We start from the raw sequence: 18,515 nt of genomic DNA, 5'->3' as shown, positions 1-18,515 counted from the left end.
TTACACAAAGGTACAAGAAAAACACAAATATATAATGAGTTTATTAAGTAGACAAAAAAAAATATAAATTGCATAAAAAAAAAAAAAATAGTGAACAGGAAAAAAACACATCTTGCCGCAAACAGGGTATAGTTACTAGAAGTACTATAAAAATACAATAATGAAAAAACTACCATTGTAACTTATTATTTTCTATTACTTACATATATAACAACAAGAATATAAGAATATTTTGATACTAAAAGGGGTTTGAAAGTACAGTATAAGGTAAATAATGGGAATTCACCCCTCAGCCTCCCTGGGATCCCAATTTCGGACCCCTTTTGGGTTTTCATTTTACAGAAACAACATGGAATCATTTTGGAATGCATTGGCTTTAGCTTTGTCTAAGAAAAGTGAAAAAAATCATGGAAATTATGACTGTACAGTGTGGGTTGGAGCTTTGGAGCATGGGGTCTATGGGAAAAAAGTTATGAATTGGCCTGATGGCACTAGAACTCTTGAAAGAGCTCACAGATTATCTTATATGCTAGATAAAAGAATATTAAAAGAAAATCTTCCCCGTTTCTCTCCAAACGGTGATCCTTTAGATATTTCACACCTTTGCCATAACCCCAAATGTATTAAACCGGAGCACCTGATCTTAGAGTCGCACAGTATAAACATAGAGAGAATTTTCTGTAGACGGGCAAAACAGTGTACAAATAATCATTTACCGTGTTGTCTTATCTGATGCAGGTAATTTATTTATTTTTAACATGTCTTGATCGGAGTTTTTTGGCAAACGAATACTCTTGAGGTTGTTTTGCGGCCAGTCGTTTTGTCGGTAAAAGTTTGTTTTTCTCATAGTCTTTTTCCTCTTGATGCTCATCATATATTTTATACAGTTCATGTTTTTTTGAGCATCTCTGATCTGTGTACTTCTTTGACTGCTTATATGATTTATGTTTTTCATTATGTTGTTGAATATTTTTCAGACCATGGGCAGCACGACTTCCTGGTTCGATGGGAACCCCAGCCGCTTGACAGAGTTTCACGATGGATTCTCCAGGGCCATTATTTACGTTATGTATAGCTGTATGTACCCTTCCTTTATAGTTTCTGGTAAATGTTACATTGCTAGGTACAGTTGCACGTATTGCACGGTTAGTTGCTTCAGCTTTTTGTGTGTTAGTGTTTTTGCATGTACAGTTTAGCATGGTAGGTCCAAGGCGATATTTTACGCATTCACGTAACAATGCTGCTGTGTTCTCTGATTTATTTAATTTAAAGTTATTTTTCAGATAAGCTGATTTTTCAGTCCATGTCTTCAAACTGTTCCTATTTGAACAAACAAGGGAATATTTTGTACAACCATTATGATCGCCCTGATAGCAAGAAACTATAGCATGACATGCATATGATAGGTGAACTTTTACCCGTACAGAGTCCATATTGAATTTATCAAAGGCAGCATTGTACTCTGCCTGACAACGTGCTGCCATATCTAATGCAAACCTTTTTAGCATTTTATCTTTCTCTGAAACTAATCGTGCCGGCATTATTTCCTTCAGACCTGACATTTTTTTAATAAAATTTCTATGATTTGCGGACACATGTCTCGTATCTAGAAAATGAATTGGCTGAGTATTGGTTGTACCAGCTTTAAAGAGAGACTCTGCAGCTCTAAATGCACTGCTGTCAGGGTCAGTGGTAATTTCTTGAACTTCCAGACCATCATTTTTCAGGTCTAACAAGCAGTCTTTAGCCCATCGCTCCTCACTGCCTATGCTGTCATGCATTTCAATGTTTGCGGAACAGTGACCTTTGTGAGATTTAACTTTTGTTTTTGTTTTATGTTCACTCTTATTTGAGCAAAGCTTAGACACTTGTCTTGTGCTTACAATACTGTGCTTATAAGTATTATTTTCTAACATGTTATACGTACATTGAGTAGCTGGTTGAAATGGTGTTTTACCCATTCCGGAATAAATAGGGTTATTATACATTCCGTCGGCCTGAATGTTAATAATATTAGGATTATCACCTCTTAATATGTTTATTTCCTTCAGTAATTTTCTTTTCTGAACCAAATCCTTTTGATTGTACTCTTCTATAATTTCAGAAACAACATTAGCACTGTGTTGCATACTTGAAGTGGAAGGAGCTGGTATATTAGAACCAAGAAATAATTTCTGTAGACCAGTTGTGCTGATAGCTATGTGATTAAGTGCGACTTGTATGGATAGATTAATAGCTGCTGTTCGACGACCACGTTTCTTTGCGATCACCTCATTGTAAAGGTTGAACATTTTTGAATGGTAAGAACACTTATTGCAGCTTGCCTTTTCCCTCCAGGCAGCCCCTCTTTGCTGTTCTGCACTTAAATCCCATGATATGAACCCTGTACACATAGGGGATATTTTTCTGTGTTCTATGAAAACCTCATTCCACATCTGTTCAAGTTCATTGATCCGAAGGAGTCGAAAACTATTTTTCTCTGACCTGAAGTTGAAAAATGTTGCCAAAATTGAAGTGAATTAGTTTTTTATTTGTAAAAACTAAGTTTTGGAAAGGTGAAAATAATTTTATTTTGAATTACCTCCCTTACAATAGTGTTTTCTTTAAATAAGCTTAATGATCAAATTTACTCTCAAAAGTGCATATTTTTTTCTTTGCCTGTGTTTTTATATATATTATATATAAAAATCATGCACTATTTAATTCTTGAAAATATATATAGGACTAGAAATTTAAAAATAAGTATTATCCTAGCTTGCATTTTCTTCAGCTGTCACATTTAAAGAATTGGCATATAAGACACATGCCTTTTTCTTCATAGTTGTTTATAAGTGACTTTTTTAAGCAAGTTTAATTATTTTTGAAAGCTTAATAACAAAAAAAAGTATTCTTACCCTGTTTTTGTTTCATTTTCAGCACATTTTTCAACTTCTGTTTTTGTCGGAGGCTTCGGCCTTAGAAAGCGAGCTGATTTTGTAGAGGCAGGAATGAGTTGAACATTCTTATTATGAACAGATTTAGTCACTAAGTCATACAAGTCTTTTGGTAGTCTCACAAATTTGCCTTTTTCAGCAGGTAAAGTCTTATTTCTGTATTTTTTCCCCTTATTATATGGCTTGTTTCCTTTCTGAAATGTGTATTTCCTTAGACGCCATGGGATTAGACCCATTGTTATTGTAAGAATTGTTTGAAATGCACTTTATTCCAGTATTTTAATATTTAAATAACAAATATAGGACCTTACAACTAAACAATCATGAATGACTAAGTTTTTTGTTTATATCAGATGGTACTGAAGGTGACCCCAGATGTAAGATTTTTTATATAAATCATATAAAAATCATCATGATGGTTAATCTCATTATTTTGTAATTTGACAAGTTCATATAATTTGACCTCTCTTCATTGAATTTTTTTATCAGTGCTGACAGGCTTGTGTGCTATAACATAAACAGAAAGTAAAGATAAGGTGTATGTTTTTGTTATAGGGATAGTTTTTTGAAGCTTGTATGACAACTTTTTATGCATTTTATGGTATAGTACATAAAGAAAACAAAAATTCTACAAAATAAACAGATTGTAGTAAAACTAACCATGATTCAAATAGCTATTACACAAAGGTACAAGAAAAACACAAATATATAATGAGTTTATTAAGTAGACAAAAAAAAATATAAATTGCATAAAAAAAAAAAAAATAGTGAACAGGAAAAAAACACATCTTGCCGCAAACAGGGTATAGTTACTAGAAGTACTATAAAAATACAATAATGAAAAAACTACCATTGTAACTTATTATTTTCTATTACTTACATATATAACAACAAGAATATAAGAATATTTTGATACTAAAAGGGGTTTGAAAGTACAGTATAAGGTAAATAATGGGAATTCACCCCTCAGCCTCCCTGGGATCCCAATTTCGGACCCCTTTTGGGTTTTCATTTTACAGAAACAACATGGAATCATTTTGGAATGCATTGGCTTTAGCTTTGTCTAAGAAAAGTGAAAAAAATCATGGAAATTATGACTGTACAGTGTGGGTTGGAGCTTTGGAGCATGGGGTCTATGGGAAAAAAGTTATGAATTGGCCTGATGGCACTAGAACTCTTGAAAGAGCTCACAGATTATCTTATATGCTAGATAAAAGAATATTAAAAGAAAATCTTCCCCGTTTCTCTCCAAACGGTGATCCTTTAGATATTTCACACCTTTGCCATAACCCCAAATGTATTAAACCGGAGCACCTGATCTTAGAGTCGCACAGTATAAACATAGAGAGAATTTTCTGTAGACGGGCAAAACAGTGTACAAATAATCATTTACCGTGTTGTCTTATCTGATGCAGGTAATTTATTTATTTTTAACATGTCTTGATCGGAGTTTTTTGGCAAACGAATACTCTTGAGGTTGTTTTGCGGCCAGTCGTTTTGTCGGTAAAAGTTTGTTTTTCTCATAGTCTTTTTCCTCTTGATGCTCATCATATATTTTATACAGTTCATGTTTTTTTGAGCATCTCTGATCTGTGTACTTCTTTGACTGCTTATATGATTTATGTTTTTCATTATGTTGTTGAATATTTTTCAGACCATGGGCAGCACGACTTCCTGGTTCGATGGGAACCCCAGCCGCTTGACAGAGTTTCACGATGGATTCTCCAGGGCCATTATTTACGTTATGTATAGCTGTATGTACCCTTCCTTTATAGTTTCTGGTAAATGTTACATTGCTAGGTACAGTTGCACGTATTGCACGGTTAGTTGCTTCAGCTTTTTGTGTGTTAGTGTTTTTGCATGTACAGTTTAGCATGGTAGGTCCAAGGCGATATTTTACGCATTCACGTAACAATGCTGCTGTGTTCTCTGATTTATTTAATTTAAAGTTATTTTTCAGATAAGCTGATTTTTCAGTCCATGTCTTCAAACTGTTCCTATTTGAACAAACAAGGGAATATTTTGTACAACCATTATGATCGCCCTGATAGCAAGAAACTATAGCATGACATGCATATGATAGGTGAACTTTTACCCGTACAGAGTCCATATTGAATTTATCAAAGGCAGCATTGTACTCTGCCTGACAACGTGCTGCCATATCTAATGCAAACCTTTTTAGCATTTTATCTTTCTCTGAAACTAATCGTGCCGGCATTATTTCCTTCAGACCTGACATTTTTTTAATAAAATTTCTATGATTTGCGGACACATGTCTCGTATCTAGAAAATGAATTGGCTGAGTATTGGTTGTACCAGCTTTAAAGAGAGACTCTGCAGCTCTAAATGCACTGCTGTCAGGGTCAGTGGTAATTTCTTGAACTTCCAGACCATCATTTTTCAGGTCTAACAAGCAGTCTTTAGCCCATCGCTCCTCACTGCCTATGCTGTCATGCATTTCAATGTTTGCGGAACAGTGACCTTTGTGAGATTTAACTTTTGTTTTTGTTTTATGTTCACTCTTATTTGAGCAAAGCTTAGACACTTGTCTTGTGCTTACAATACTGTGCTTATAAGTATTATTTTCTAACATGTTATACGTACATTGAGTAGCTGGTTGAAATGGTGTTTTACCCATTCCGGAATAAATAGGGTTATTATACATTCCGTCGGCCTGAATGTTAATAATATTAGGATTATCACCTCTTAATATGTTTATTTCCTTCAGTAATTTTCTTTTCTGAACCAAATCCTTTTGATTGTACTCTTCTATAATTTCAGAAACAACATTAGCACTGTGTTGCATACTTGAAGTGGAAGGAGCTGGTATATTAGAACCAAGAAATAATTTCTGTAGACCAGTTGTGCTGATAGCTATGTGATTAAGTGCGACTTGTATGGATAGATTAATAGCTGCTGTTCGACGACCACGTTTCTTTGCGATCACCTCATTGTAAAGGTTGAACATTTTTGAATGGTAAGAACACTTATTGCAGCTTGCCTTTTCCCTCCAGGCAGCCCCTCTTTGCTGTTCTGCACTTAAATCCCATGATATGAACCCTGTACACATAGGGGATATTTTTCTGTGTTCTATGAAAACCTCATTCCACATCTGTTCAAGTTCATTGATCCGAAGGAGTCGAAAACTATTTTTCTCTGACCTGAAGTTGAAAAATGTTGCCAAAATTGAAGTGAATTAGTTTTTTATTTGTAAAAACTAAGTTTTGGAAAGGTGAAAATAATTTTATTTTGAATTACCTCCCTTACAATAGTGTTTTCTTTAAATAAGCTTAATGATCAAATTTACTCTCAAAAGTGCATATTTTTTTCTTTGCCTGTGTTTTTATATATATTATATATAAAAATCATGCACTATTTAATTCTTGAAAATATATATAGGACTAGAAATTTAAAAATAAGTATTATCCTAGCTTGCATTTTCTTCAGCTGTCACATTTAAAGAATTGGCATATAAGACACATGCCTTTTTCTTCATAGTTGTTTATAAGTGACTTTTTTAAGCAAGTTTAATTATTTTTGAAAGCTTAATAACAAAAAAAAGTATTCTTACCCTGTTTTTGTTTCATTTTCAGCACATTTTTCAACTTCTGTTTTTGTCGGAGGCTTCGGCCTTAGAAAGCGAGCTGATTTTGTAGAGGCAGGAATGAGTTGAACATTCTTATTATGAACAGATTTAGTCACTAAGTCATACAAGTCTTTTGGTAGTCTCACAAATTTGCCTTTTTCAGCAGGTAAAGTCTTATTTCTGTATTTTTTCCCCTTATTATATGGCTTGTTTCCTTTCTGAAATGTGTATTTCCTTAGACGCCATGGGATTAGACCCATTGTTATTGTAAGAATTGTTTGAAATGCACTTTATTCCAGTATTTTAATATTTAAATAACAAATATAGGACCTTACAACTAAACAATCATGAATGACTAAGTTTTTTGTTTATATCAGATGGTACTGAAGGTGACCCCAGATGTAAGATTTTTTATATAAATCATATAAAAATCATCATGATGGTTAATCTCATTATTTTGTAATTTGACAAGTTCATATAATTTGACCTCTCTTCATTGAATTTTTTTATCAGTGCTGACAGGCTTGTGTGCTATAACATAAACAGAAAGTAAAGATAAGGTGTATGTTTTTGTTATAGGGATAGTTTTTTGAAGCTTGTATGACAACTTTTTATGCATTTTATGGTATAGTACATAAAGAAAACAAAAATTCTACAAAATAAACAGATTGTAGTAAAACTAACCATGATTCAAATAGCTATTACACAAAGGTACAAGAAAAACACAAATATATAATGAGTTTATTAAGTAGACAAAAAAAAATATAAATTGCATAAAAAAAAAAAAAATAGTGAACAGGAAAAAAACACATCTTGCCGCAAACAGGGTATAGTTACTAGAAGTACTATAAAAATACAATAATGAAAAAACTACCATTGTAACTTATTATTTTCTATTACTTACATATATAACAACAAGAATATAAGAATATTTTGATACTAAAAGGGGTTTGAAAGTACAGTATAAGGTAAATAATGGGAATTCACCCCTCAGCCTCCCTGGGATCCCAATTTCGGACCCCTTTTGGGTTTTCATTTTACAGAAACAACATGGAATCATTTTGGAATGCATTGGCTTTAGCTTTGTCTAAGAAAAGTGAAAAAAATCATGGAAATTATGACTGTACAGTGTGGGTTGGAGCTTTGGAGCATGGGGTCTATGGGAAAAAAGTTATGAATTGGCCTGATGGCACTAGAACTCTTGAAAGAGCTCACAGATTATCTTATATGCTAGATAAAAGAATATTAAAAGAAAATCTTCCCCGTTTCTCTCCAAACGGTGATCCTTTAGATATTTCACACCTTTGCCATAACCCCAAATGTATTAAACCGGAGCACCTGATCTTAGAGTCGCACAGTATAAACATAGAGAGAATTTTCTGTAGACGGGCAAAACAGTGTACAAATAATCATTTACCGTGTTGTCTTATCTGATGCAGGTAATTTATTTATTTTTAACATGTCTTGATCGGAGTTTTTTGGCAAACGAATACTCTTGAGGTTGTTTTGCGGCCAGTCGTTTTGTCGGTAAAAGTTTGTTTTTCTCATAGTCTTTTTCCTCTTGATGCTCATCATATATTTTATACAGTTCATGTTTTTTTGAGCATCTCTGATCTGTGTACTTCTTTGACTGCTTATATGATTTATGTTTTTCATTATGTTGTTGAATATTTTTCAGACCATGGGCAGCACGACTTCCTGGTTCGATGGGAACCCCAGCCGCTTGACAGAGTTTCACGATGGATTCTCCAGGGCCATTATTTACGTTATGTATAGCTGTATGTACCCTTCCTTTATAGTTTCTGGTAAATGTTACATTGCTAGGTACAGTTGCACGTATTGCACGGTTAGTTGCTTCAGCTTTTTGTGTGTTAGTGTTTTTGCATGTACAGTTTAGCATGGTAGGTCCAAGGCGATATTTTACGCATTCACGTAACAATGCTGCTGTGTTCTCTGATTTATTTAATTTAAAGTTATTTTTCAGATAAGCTGATTTTTCAGTCCATGTCTTCAAACTGTTCCTATTTGAACAAACAAGGGAATATTTTGTACAACCATTATGATCGCCCTGATAGCAAGAAACTATAGCATGACATGCATATGATAGGTGAACTTTTACCCGTACAGAGTCCATATTGAATTTATCAAAGGCAGCATTGTACTCTGCCTGACAACGTGCTGCCATATCTAATGCAAACCTTTTTAGCATTTTATCTTTCTCTGAAACTAATCGTGCCGGCATTATTTCCTTCAGACCTGACATTTTTTTAATAAAATTTCTATGATTTGCGGACACATGTCTCGTATCTAGAAAATGAATTGGCTGAGTATTGGTTGTACCAGCTTTAAAGAGAGACTCTGCAGCTCTAAATGCACTGCTGTCAGGGTCAGTGGTAATTTCTTGAACTTCCAGACCATCATTTTTCAGGTCTAACAAGCAGTCTTTAGCCCATCGCTCCTCACTGCCTATGCTGTCATGCATTTCAATGTTTGCGGAACAGTGACCTTTGTGAGATTTAACTTTTGTTTTTGTTTTATGTTCACTCTTATTTGAGCAAAGCTTAGACACTTGTCTTGTGCTTACAATACTGTGCTTATAAGTATTATTTTCTAACATGTTATACGTACATTGAGTAGCTGGTTGAAATGGTGTTTTACCCATTCCGGAATAAATAGGGTTATTATACATTCCGTCGGCCTGAATGTTAATAATATTAGGATTATCACCTCTTAATATGTTTATTTCCTTCAGTAATTTTCTTTTCTGAACCAAATCCTTTTGATTGTACTCTTCTATAATTTCAGAAACAACATTAGCACTGTGTTGCATACTTGAAGTGGAAGGAGCTGGTATATTAGAACCAAGAAATAATTTCTGTAGACCAGTTGTGCTGATAGCTATGTGATTAAGTGCGACTTGTATGGATAGATTAATAGCTGCTGTTCGACGACCACGTTTCTTTGCGATCACCTCATTGTAAAGGTTGAACATTTTTGAATGGTAAGAACACTTATTGCAGCTTGCCTTTTCCCTCCAGGCAGCCCCTCTTTGCTGTTCTGCACTTAAATCCCATGATATGAACCCTGTACACATAGGGGATATTTTTCTGTGTTCTATGAAAACCTCATTCCACATCTGTTCAAGTTCATTGATCCGAAGGAGTCGAAAACTATTTTTCTCTGACCTGAAGTTGAAAAATGTTGCCAAAATTGAAGTGAATTAGTTTTTTATTTGTAAAAACTAAGTTTTGGAAAGGTGAAAATAATTTTATTTTGAATTACCTCCCTTACAATAGTGTTTTCTTTAAATAAGCTTAATGATCAAATTTACTCTCAAAAGTGCATATTTTTTTCTTTGCCTGTGTTTTTATATATATTATATATAAAAATCATGCACTATTTAATTCTTGAAAATATATATAGGACTAGAAATTTAAAAATAAGTATTATCCTAGCTTGCATTTTCTTCAGCTGTCACATTTAAAGAATTGGCATATAAGACACATGCCTTTTTCTTCATAGTTGTTTATAAGTGACTTTTTTAAGCAAGTTTAATTATTTTTGAAAGCTTAATAACAAAAAAAAGTATTCTTACCCTGTTTTTGTTTCATTTTCAGCACATTTTTCAACTTCTGTTTTTGTCGGAGGCTTCGGCCTTAGAAAGCGAGCTGATTTTGTAGAGGCAGGAATGAGTTGAACATTCTTATTATGAACAGATTTAGTCACTAAGTCATACAAGTCTTTTGGTAGTCTCACAAATTTGCCTTTTTCAGCAGGTAAAGTCTTATTTCTGTATTTTTTCCCCTTATTATATGGCTTGTTTCCTTTCTGAAATGTGTATTTCCTTAGACGCCATGGGATTAGACCCATTGTTATTGTAAGAATTGTTTGAAATGCACTTTATTCCAGTATTTTAATATTTAAATAACAAATATAGGACCTTACAACTAAACAATCATGAATGACTAAGTTTTTTGTTTATATCAGATGGTACTGAAGGTGACCCCAGATGTAAGATTTTTTATATAAATCATATAAAAATCATCATGATGGTTAATCTCATTATTTTGTAATTTGACAAGTTCATATAATTTGACCTCTCTTCATTGAATTTTTTTATCAGTGCTGACAGGCTTGTGTGCTATAACATAAACAGAAAGTAAAGATAAGGTGTATGTTTTTGTTATAGGGATAGTTTTTTGAAGCTTGTATGACAACTTTTTATGCATTTTATGGTATAGTACATAAAGAAAACAAAAATTCTACAAAATAAACAGATTGTAGTAAAACTAACCATGATTCAAATAGCTATTACACAAAGGTACAAGAAAAACACAAATATATAATGAGTTTATTAAGTAGACAAAAAAAAATATAAATTGCATAAAAAAAAAAAAAATAGTGAACAGGAAAAAAACACATCTTGCCGCAAACAGGGTATAGTTACTAGAAGTACTATAAAAATACAATAATGAAAAAACTACCATTGTAACTTATTATTTTCTATTACTTACATATATAACAACAAGAATATAAGAATATTTTGATACTAAAAGGGGTTTGAAAGTACAGTATAAGGTAAATAATGGGAATTCACCCCTCAGCCTCCCTGGGATCCCAATTTCGGACCCCTTTTGGGTTTTCATTTTACAGAAACAACATGGAATCATTTTGGAATGCATTGGCTTTAGCTTTGTCTAAGAAAAGTGAAAAAAATCATGGAAATTATGACTGTACAGTGTGGGTTGGAGCTTTGGAGCATGGGGTCTATGGGAAAAAAGTTATGAATTGGCCTGATGGCACTAGAACTCTTGAAAGAGCTCACAGATTATCTTATATGCTAGATAAAAGAATATTAAAAGAAAATCTTCCCCGTTTCTCTCCAAACGGTGATCCTTTAGATATTTCACACCTTTGCCATAACCCCAAATGTATTAAACCGGAGCACCTGATCTTAGAGTCGCACAGTATAAACATAGAGAGAATTTTCTGTAGACGGGCAAAACAGTGTACAAATAATCATTTACCGTGTTGTCTTATCTGATGCAGGTAATTTATTTATTTTTAACATGTCTTGATCGGAGTTTTTTGGCAAACGAATACTCTTGAGGTTGTTTTGCGGCCAGTCGTTTTGTCGGTAAAAGTTTGTTTTTCTCATAGTCTTTTTCCTCTTGATGCTCATCATATATTTTATACAGTTCATGTTTTTTTGAGCATCTCTGATCTGTGTACTTCTTTGACTGCTTATATGATTTATGTTTTTCATTATGTTGTTGAATATTTTTCAGACCATGGGCAGCACGACTTCCTGGTTCGATGGGAACCCCAGCCGCTTGACAGAGTTTCACGATGGATTCTCCAGGGCCATTATTTACGTTATGTATAGCTGTATGTACCCTTCCTTTATAGTTTCTGGTAAATGTTACATTGCTAGGTACAGTTGCACGTATTGCACGGTTAGTTGCTTCAGCTTTTTGTGTGTTAGTGTTTTTGCATGTACAGTTTAGCATGGTAGGTCCAAGGCGATATTTTACGCATTCACGTAACAATGCTGCTGTGTTCTCTGATTTATTTAATTTAAAGTTATTTTTCAGATAAGCTGATTTTTCAGTCCATGTCTTCAAACTGTTCCTATTTGAACAAACAAGGGAATATTTTGTACAACCATTATGATCGCCCTGATAGCAAGAAACTATAGCATGACATGCATATGATAGGTGAACTTTTACCCGTACAGAGTCCATATTGAATTTATCAAAGGCAGCATTGTACTCTGCCTGACAACGTGCTGCCATATCTAATGCAAACCTTTTTAGCATTTTATCTTTCTCTGAAACTAATCGTGCCGGCATTATTTCCTTCAGACCTGACATTTTTTTAATAAAATTTCTATGATTTGCGGACACATGTCTCGTATCTAGAAAATGAATTGGCTGAGTATTGGTTGTACCAGCTTTAAAGAGAGACTCTGCAGCTCTAAATGCACTGCTGTCAGGGTCAGTGGTAATTTCTTGAACTTCCAGACCATCATTTTTCAGGTCTAACAAGCAGTCTTTAGCCCATCGCTCCTCACTGCCTATGCTGTCATGCATTTCAATGTTTGCGGAACAGTGACCTTTGTGAGATTTAACTTTTGTTTTTGTTTTATGTTCACTCTTATTTGAGCAAAGCTTAGACACTTGTCTTGTGCTTACAATACTGTGCTTATAAGTATTATTTTCTAACATGTTATACGTACATTGAGTAGCTGGTTGAAATGGTGTTTTACCCATTCCGGAATAAATAGGGTTATTATACATTCCGTCGGCCTGAATGTTAATAATATTAGGATTATCACCTCTTAATATGTTTATTTCCTTCAGTAATTTTCTTTTCTGAACCAAATCCTTTTGATTGTACTCTTCTATAATTTCAGAAACAACATTAGCACTGTGTTGCATACTTGAAGTGGAAGGAGCTGGTATATTAGAACCAAGAAATAATTTCTGTAGACCAGTTGTGCTGATAGCTATGTGATTAAGTGCGACTTGTATGGATAGATTAATAGCTGCTGTTCGACGACCACGTTTCTTTGCGATCACCTCATTGTAAAGGTTGAACATTTTTGAATGGTAAGAACACTTATTGCAGCTTGCCTTTTCCCTCCAGGCAGCCCCTCTTTGCTGTTCTGCACTTAAATCCCATGATATGAACCCTGTACACATAGGGGATATTTTTCTGTGTTCTATGAAAACCTCATTCCACATCTGTTCAAGTTCATTGATCCGAAGGAGTCGAAAACTATTTTTCTCTGACCTGAAGTTGAAAAATGTTGCCAAAATTGAAGTGAATTAGTTTTTTATTTGTAAAAACTAAGTTTTGGAAAGGTGAAAATAATTTTATTTTGAATTACCTCCCTTACAATAGTGTTTTCTTTAAATAAGCTTAATGATCAAATTTACTCTCAAAAGTGCATATTTTTTTCTTTGCCTGTGTTTTTATATATATTATATATAAAAATCATGCACTATTTAATTCTTGAAAATATATATAGGACTAGAAATTTAAAAATAAGTATTATCCTAGCTTGCATTTTCTTCAGCTGTCACATTTAAAGAATTGGCATATAAGACACATGCCTTTTTCTTCATAGTTGTTTATAAGTGACTTTTTTAAGCAAGTTTAATTATTTTTGAAAGCTTAATAACAAAAAAAAGTATTCTTACCCTGTTTTTGTTTCATTTTCAGCACATTTTTCAACTTCTGTTTTTGTCGGAGGCTTCGGCCTTAGAAAGCGAGCTGATTTTGTAGAGGCAGGAATGAGTTGAACATTCTTATTATGAACAGATTTAGTCACTAAGTCATACAAGTCTTTTGGTAGTCTCACAAATTTGCCTTTTTCAGCAGGTAAAGTCTTATTTCTGTATTTTTTCCCCTTATTATATGGCTTGTTTCCTTTCTGAAATGTGTATTTCCTTAGACGCCATGGGATTAGACCCATTGTTATTGTAAGAATTGTTTGAAATGCACTTTATTCCAGTATTTTAATATTTAAATAACAAATATAGGACCTTACAACTAAACAATCATGAATGACTAAGTTTTTTGTTTATATCAGATGGTACTGAAGGTGACCCCAGATGTAAGATTTTTTATATAAATCATATAAAAATCATCATGATGGTTAATCTCATTATTTTGTAATTTGACAAGTTCATATAATTTGACCTCTCTTCATTGAATTTTTTTATCAGTGCTGACAGGCTTGTGTGCTATAACATAAACAGAAAGTAAAGATAAGGTGTATGTTTTTGTTATAGGGATAGTTTTTTGAAGCTTGTATGACAACTTTTTATGCATTTTATGGTATAGTACATAAAGAAAACAAAAATTCTACAAAATAAACAGATTGTAGTAAAACTAACCATGATTCAAATAGCTATTACACAAAGGTACAAGAAAAACACAAATATATAATGAGTTTATTAAGTAGACAAAAAAAAATATAAATTGCATAAAAAAAAAAAAAATAGTGAACAGGAAAAAAACACATCTTGCCGCAAACAGGGTATAGTTACTAGAAGTACTATAAAAATACAATAATGAAAAAACTACCATTGTAACTTATTATTTTCTATTACTTACATATATAACAACAAGAATATAAGAATATTTTGATACTAAAAGGGGTTTGAAAGTACAGTATAAGGTAAATAATGGGAATTCACCCCTCAGCCTCCCTGGGATCCCAATTTCGGACCCCTTTTGGGTTTTCATTTTACAGAAACAACATGGAATCATTTTGGAATGCATTGGCTTTAGCTTTGTCTAAGAAAAGTGAAAAAAATCATGGAAATTATGACTGTACAGTGTGGGTTGGAGCTTTGGAGCATGGGGTCTATGGGAAAAAAGTTATGAATTGGCCTGATGGCACTAGAACTCTTGAAAGAGCTCACAGATTATCTTATATGCTAGATAAAAGAATATTAAAAGAAAATCTTCCCCGTTTCTCTCCAAACGGTGATCCTTTAGATATTTCACACCTTTGCCATAACCCCAAATGTATTAAACCGGAGCACCTGATCTTAGAGTCGCACAGTATAAACATAGAGAGAATTTTCTGTAGACGGGCAAAACAGTGTACAAATAATCATTTACCGTGTTGTCTTATCTGATGCAGGTAATTTATTTATTTTTAACATGTCTTGATCGGAGTTTTTTGGCAAACGAATACTCTTGAGGTTGTTTTGCGGCCAGTCGTTTTGTCGGTAAAAGTTTGTTTTTCTCATAGTCTTTTTCCTCTTGATGCTCATCATATATTTTATACAGTTCATGTTTTTTTGAGCATCTCTGATCTGTGTACTTCTTTGACTGCTTATATGATTTATGTTTTTCATTATGTTGTTGAATATTTTTCAGACCATGGGCAGCACGACTTCCTGGTTCGATGGGAACCCCAGCCGCTTGACAGAGTTTCACGATGGATTCTCCAGGGCCATTATTTACGTTATGTATAGCTGTATGTACCCTTCCTTTATAGTTTCTGGTAAATGTTACATTGCTAGGTACAGTTGCACGTATTGCACGGTTAGTTGCTTCAGCTTTTTGTGTGTTAGTGTTTTTGCATGTACAGTTTAGCATGGTAGGTCCAAGGCGATATTTTACGCATTCACGTAACAATGCTGCTGTGTTCTCTGATTTATTTAATTTAAAGTTATTTTTCAGATAAGCTGATTTTTCAGTCCATGTCTTCAAACTGTTCCTATTTGAACAAACAAGGGAATATTTTGTACAACCATTATGATCGCCCTGATAGCAAGAAACTATAGCATGACATGCATATGATAGGTGAACTTTTACCCGTACAGAGTCCATATTGAATTTATCAAAGGCAGCATTGTACTCTGCCTGACAACGTGCTGCCATATCTAATGCAAACCTTTTTAGCATTTTATCTTTCTCTGAAACTAATCGTGCCGGCATTATTTCCTTCAGACCTGACATTTTTTTAATAAAATTTCTATGATTTGCGGACACATGTCTCGTATCTAGAAAATGAATTGGCTGAGTATTGGTTGTACCAGCTTTAAAGAGAGACTCTGCAGCTCTAAATGCACTGCTGTCAGGGTCAGTGGTAATTTCTTGAACTTCCAGACCATCATTTTTCAGGTCTAACAAGCAGTCTTTAGCCCATCGCTCCTCACTGCCTATGCTGTCATGCATTTCAATGTTTGCGGAACAGTGACCTTTGTGAGATTTAACTTTTGTTTTTGTTTTATGTTCACTCTTATTTGAGCAAAGCTTAGACACTTGTCTTGTGCTTACAATACTGTGCTTATAAGTATTATTTTCTAACATGTTATACGTACATTGAGTAGCTGGTTGAAATGGTGTTTTACCCATTCCGGAATAAATAGGGTTATTATACATTCCGTCGGCCTGAATGTTAATAATATTAGGATTATCACCTCTTAATATGTTTATTTCCTTCAGTAATTTTCTTTTCTGAACCAAATCCTTTTGATTGTACTCTTCTATAATTTCAGAAACAACATTAGCACTGTGTTGCATACTTGAAGTGGAAGGAGCTGGTATATTAGAACCAAGAAATAATTTCTGTAGACCAGTTGTGCTGATAGCTATGTGATTAAGTGCGACTTGTATGGATAGATTAATAGCTGCTGTTCGACGACCACGTTTCTTTGCGATCACCTCATTGTAAAGGTTGAACATTTTTGAATGGTAAGAACACTTATTGCAGCTTGCCTTTTCCCTCCAGGCAGCCCCTCTTTGCTGTTCTGCACTTAAATCCCATGATATGAACCCTGTACACATAGGGGATATTTTTCTGTGTTCTATGAAAACCTCATTCCACATCTGTTCAAGTTCATTGATCCGAAGGAGTCGAAAACTATTTTTCTCTGACCTGAAGTTGAAAAATGTTGCCAAAATTGAAGTGAATTAGTTTTTTATTTGTAAAAACTAAGTTTTGGAAAGGTGAAAATAATTTTATTTTGAATTACCTCCCTTACAATAGTGTTTTCTTTAAATAAGCTTAATGATCAAATTTACTCTCAAAAGTGCATATTTTTTTCTTTGCCTGTGTTTTTATATATATTATATATAAAAATCATGCACTATTTAATTCTTGAAAATATATATAGGACTAGAAATTTAAAAATAAGTATTATCCTAGCTTGCATTTTCTTCAGCTGTCACATTTAAAGAATTGGCATATAAGACACATGCCTTTTTCTTCATAGTTGTTTATAAGTGACTTTTTTAAGCAAGTTTAATTATTTTTGAAAGCTTAATAACAAAAAAAAGTATTCTTACCCTGTTTTTGTTTCATTTTCAGCACATTTTTCAACTTCTGTTTTTGTCGGAGGCTTCGGCCTTAGAAAGCGAGCTGATTTTGTAGAGGCAGGAATGAGTTGAACATTCTTATTATGAACAGATTTAGTCACTAAGTCATACAAGTCTTTTGGTAGTCTCACAAATTTGCCTTTTTCAGCAGGTAAAGTCTTATTTCTGTATTTTTTCCCCTTATTATATGGCTTGTTTCCTTTCTGAAATGTGTATTTCCTTAGACGCCATGGGATTAGACCCATTGTTATTGTAAGAATTGTTTGAAATGCACTTTATTCCAGTATTTTAATATTTAAATAACAAATATAGGACCTTACAACTAAACAATCATGAATGACTAAGTTTTTTGTTTATATCAGATGGTACTGAAGGTGACCCCAGATGTAAGATTTTTTATATAAATCATATAAAAATCATCATGATGGTTAATCTCATTATTTTGTAATTTGACAAGTTCATATAATTTGACCTCTCTTCATTGAATTTTTTTATCAGTGCTGACAGGCTTGTGTGCTATAACATAAACAGAAAGTAAAGATAAGGTGTATGTTTTTGTTATAGGGATAGTTTTTTGAAGCTTGTATGACAACTTTTTATGCATTTTATGGTATAGTACATAAAGAAAACAAAAATTCTACAAAATAAACAGATTGTAGTAAAACTAACCATGATTCAAATAGCTATTACACAAAGGTACAAGAAAAACACAAATATATAATGAGTTTATTAAGTAGACAAAAAAAAATATAAATTGCATAAAAAAAAAAAAAATAGTGAACAGGAAAAAAACACATCTTGCCGCAAACAGGGTATAGTTACTAGAAGTACTATAAAAATACAATAATGAAAAAACTACCATTGTAACTTATTATTTTCTATTACTTACATATATAACAACAAGAATATAAGAATATTTTGATACTAAAAGGGGTTTGAAAGTACAGTATAAGGTAAATAATGGGAATTCACCCCTCAGCCTCCCTGGGATCCCAATTTCGGACCCCTTTTGGGTTTTCATTTTACAGAAACAACATGGAATCATTTTGGAATGCATTGGCTTTAGCTTTGTCTAAGAAAAGTGAAAAAAATCATGGAAATTATGACTGTACAGTGTGGGTTGGAGCTTTGGAGCATGGGGTCTATGGGAA

This window comes from Mytilus trossulus, chromosome 8, assembly GCF_036588685.1.
Source record: "Mytilus trossulus isolate FHL-02 chromosome 8, PNRI_Mtr1.1.1.hap1, whole genome shotgun sequence".
NCBI lineage: Eukaryota > Metazoa > Mollusca > Bivalvia > Mytilida > Mytilidae > Mytilus > Mytilus trossulus.
This window is presented reverse-complemented; position numbering follows the sequence as displayed.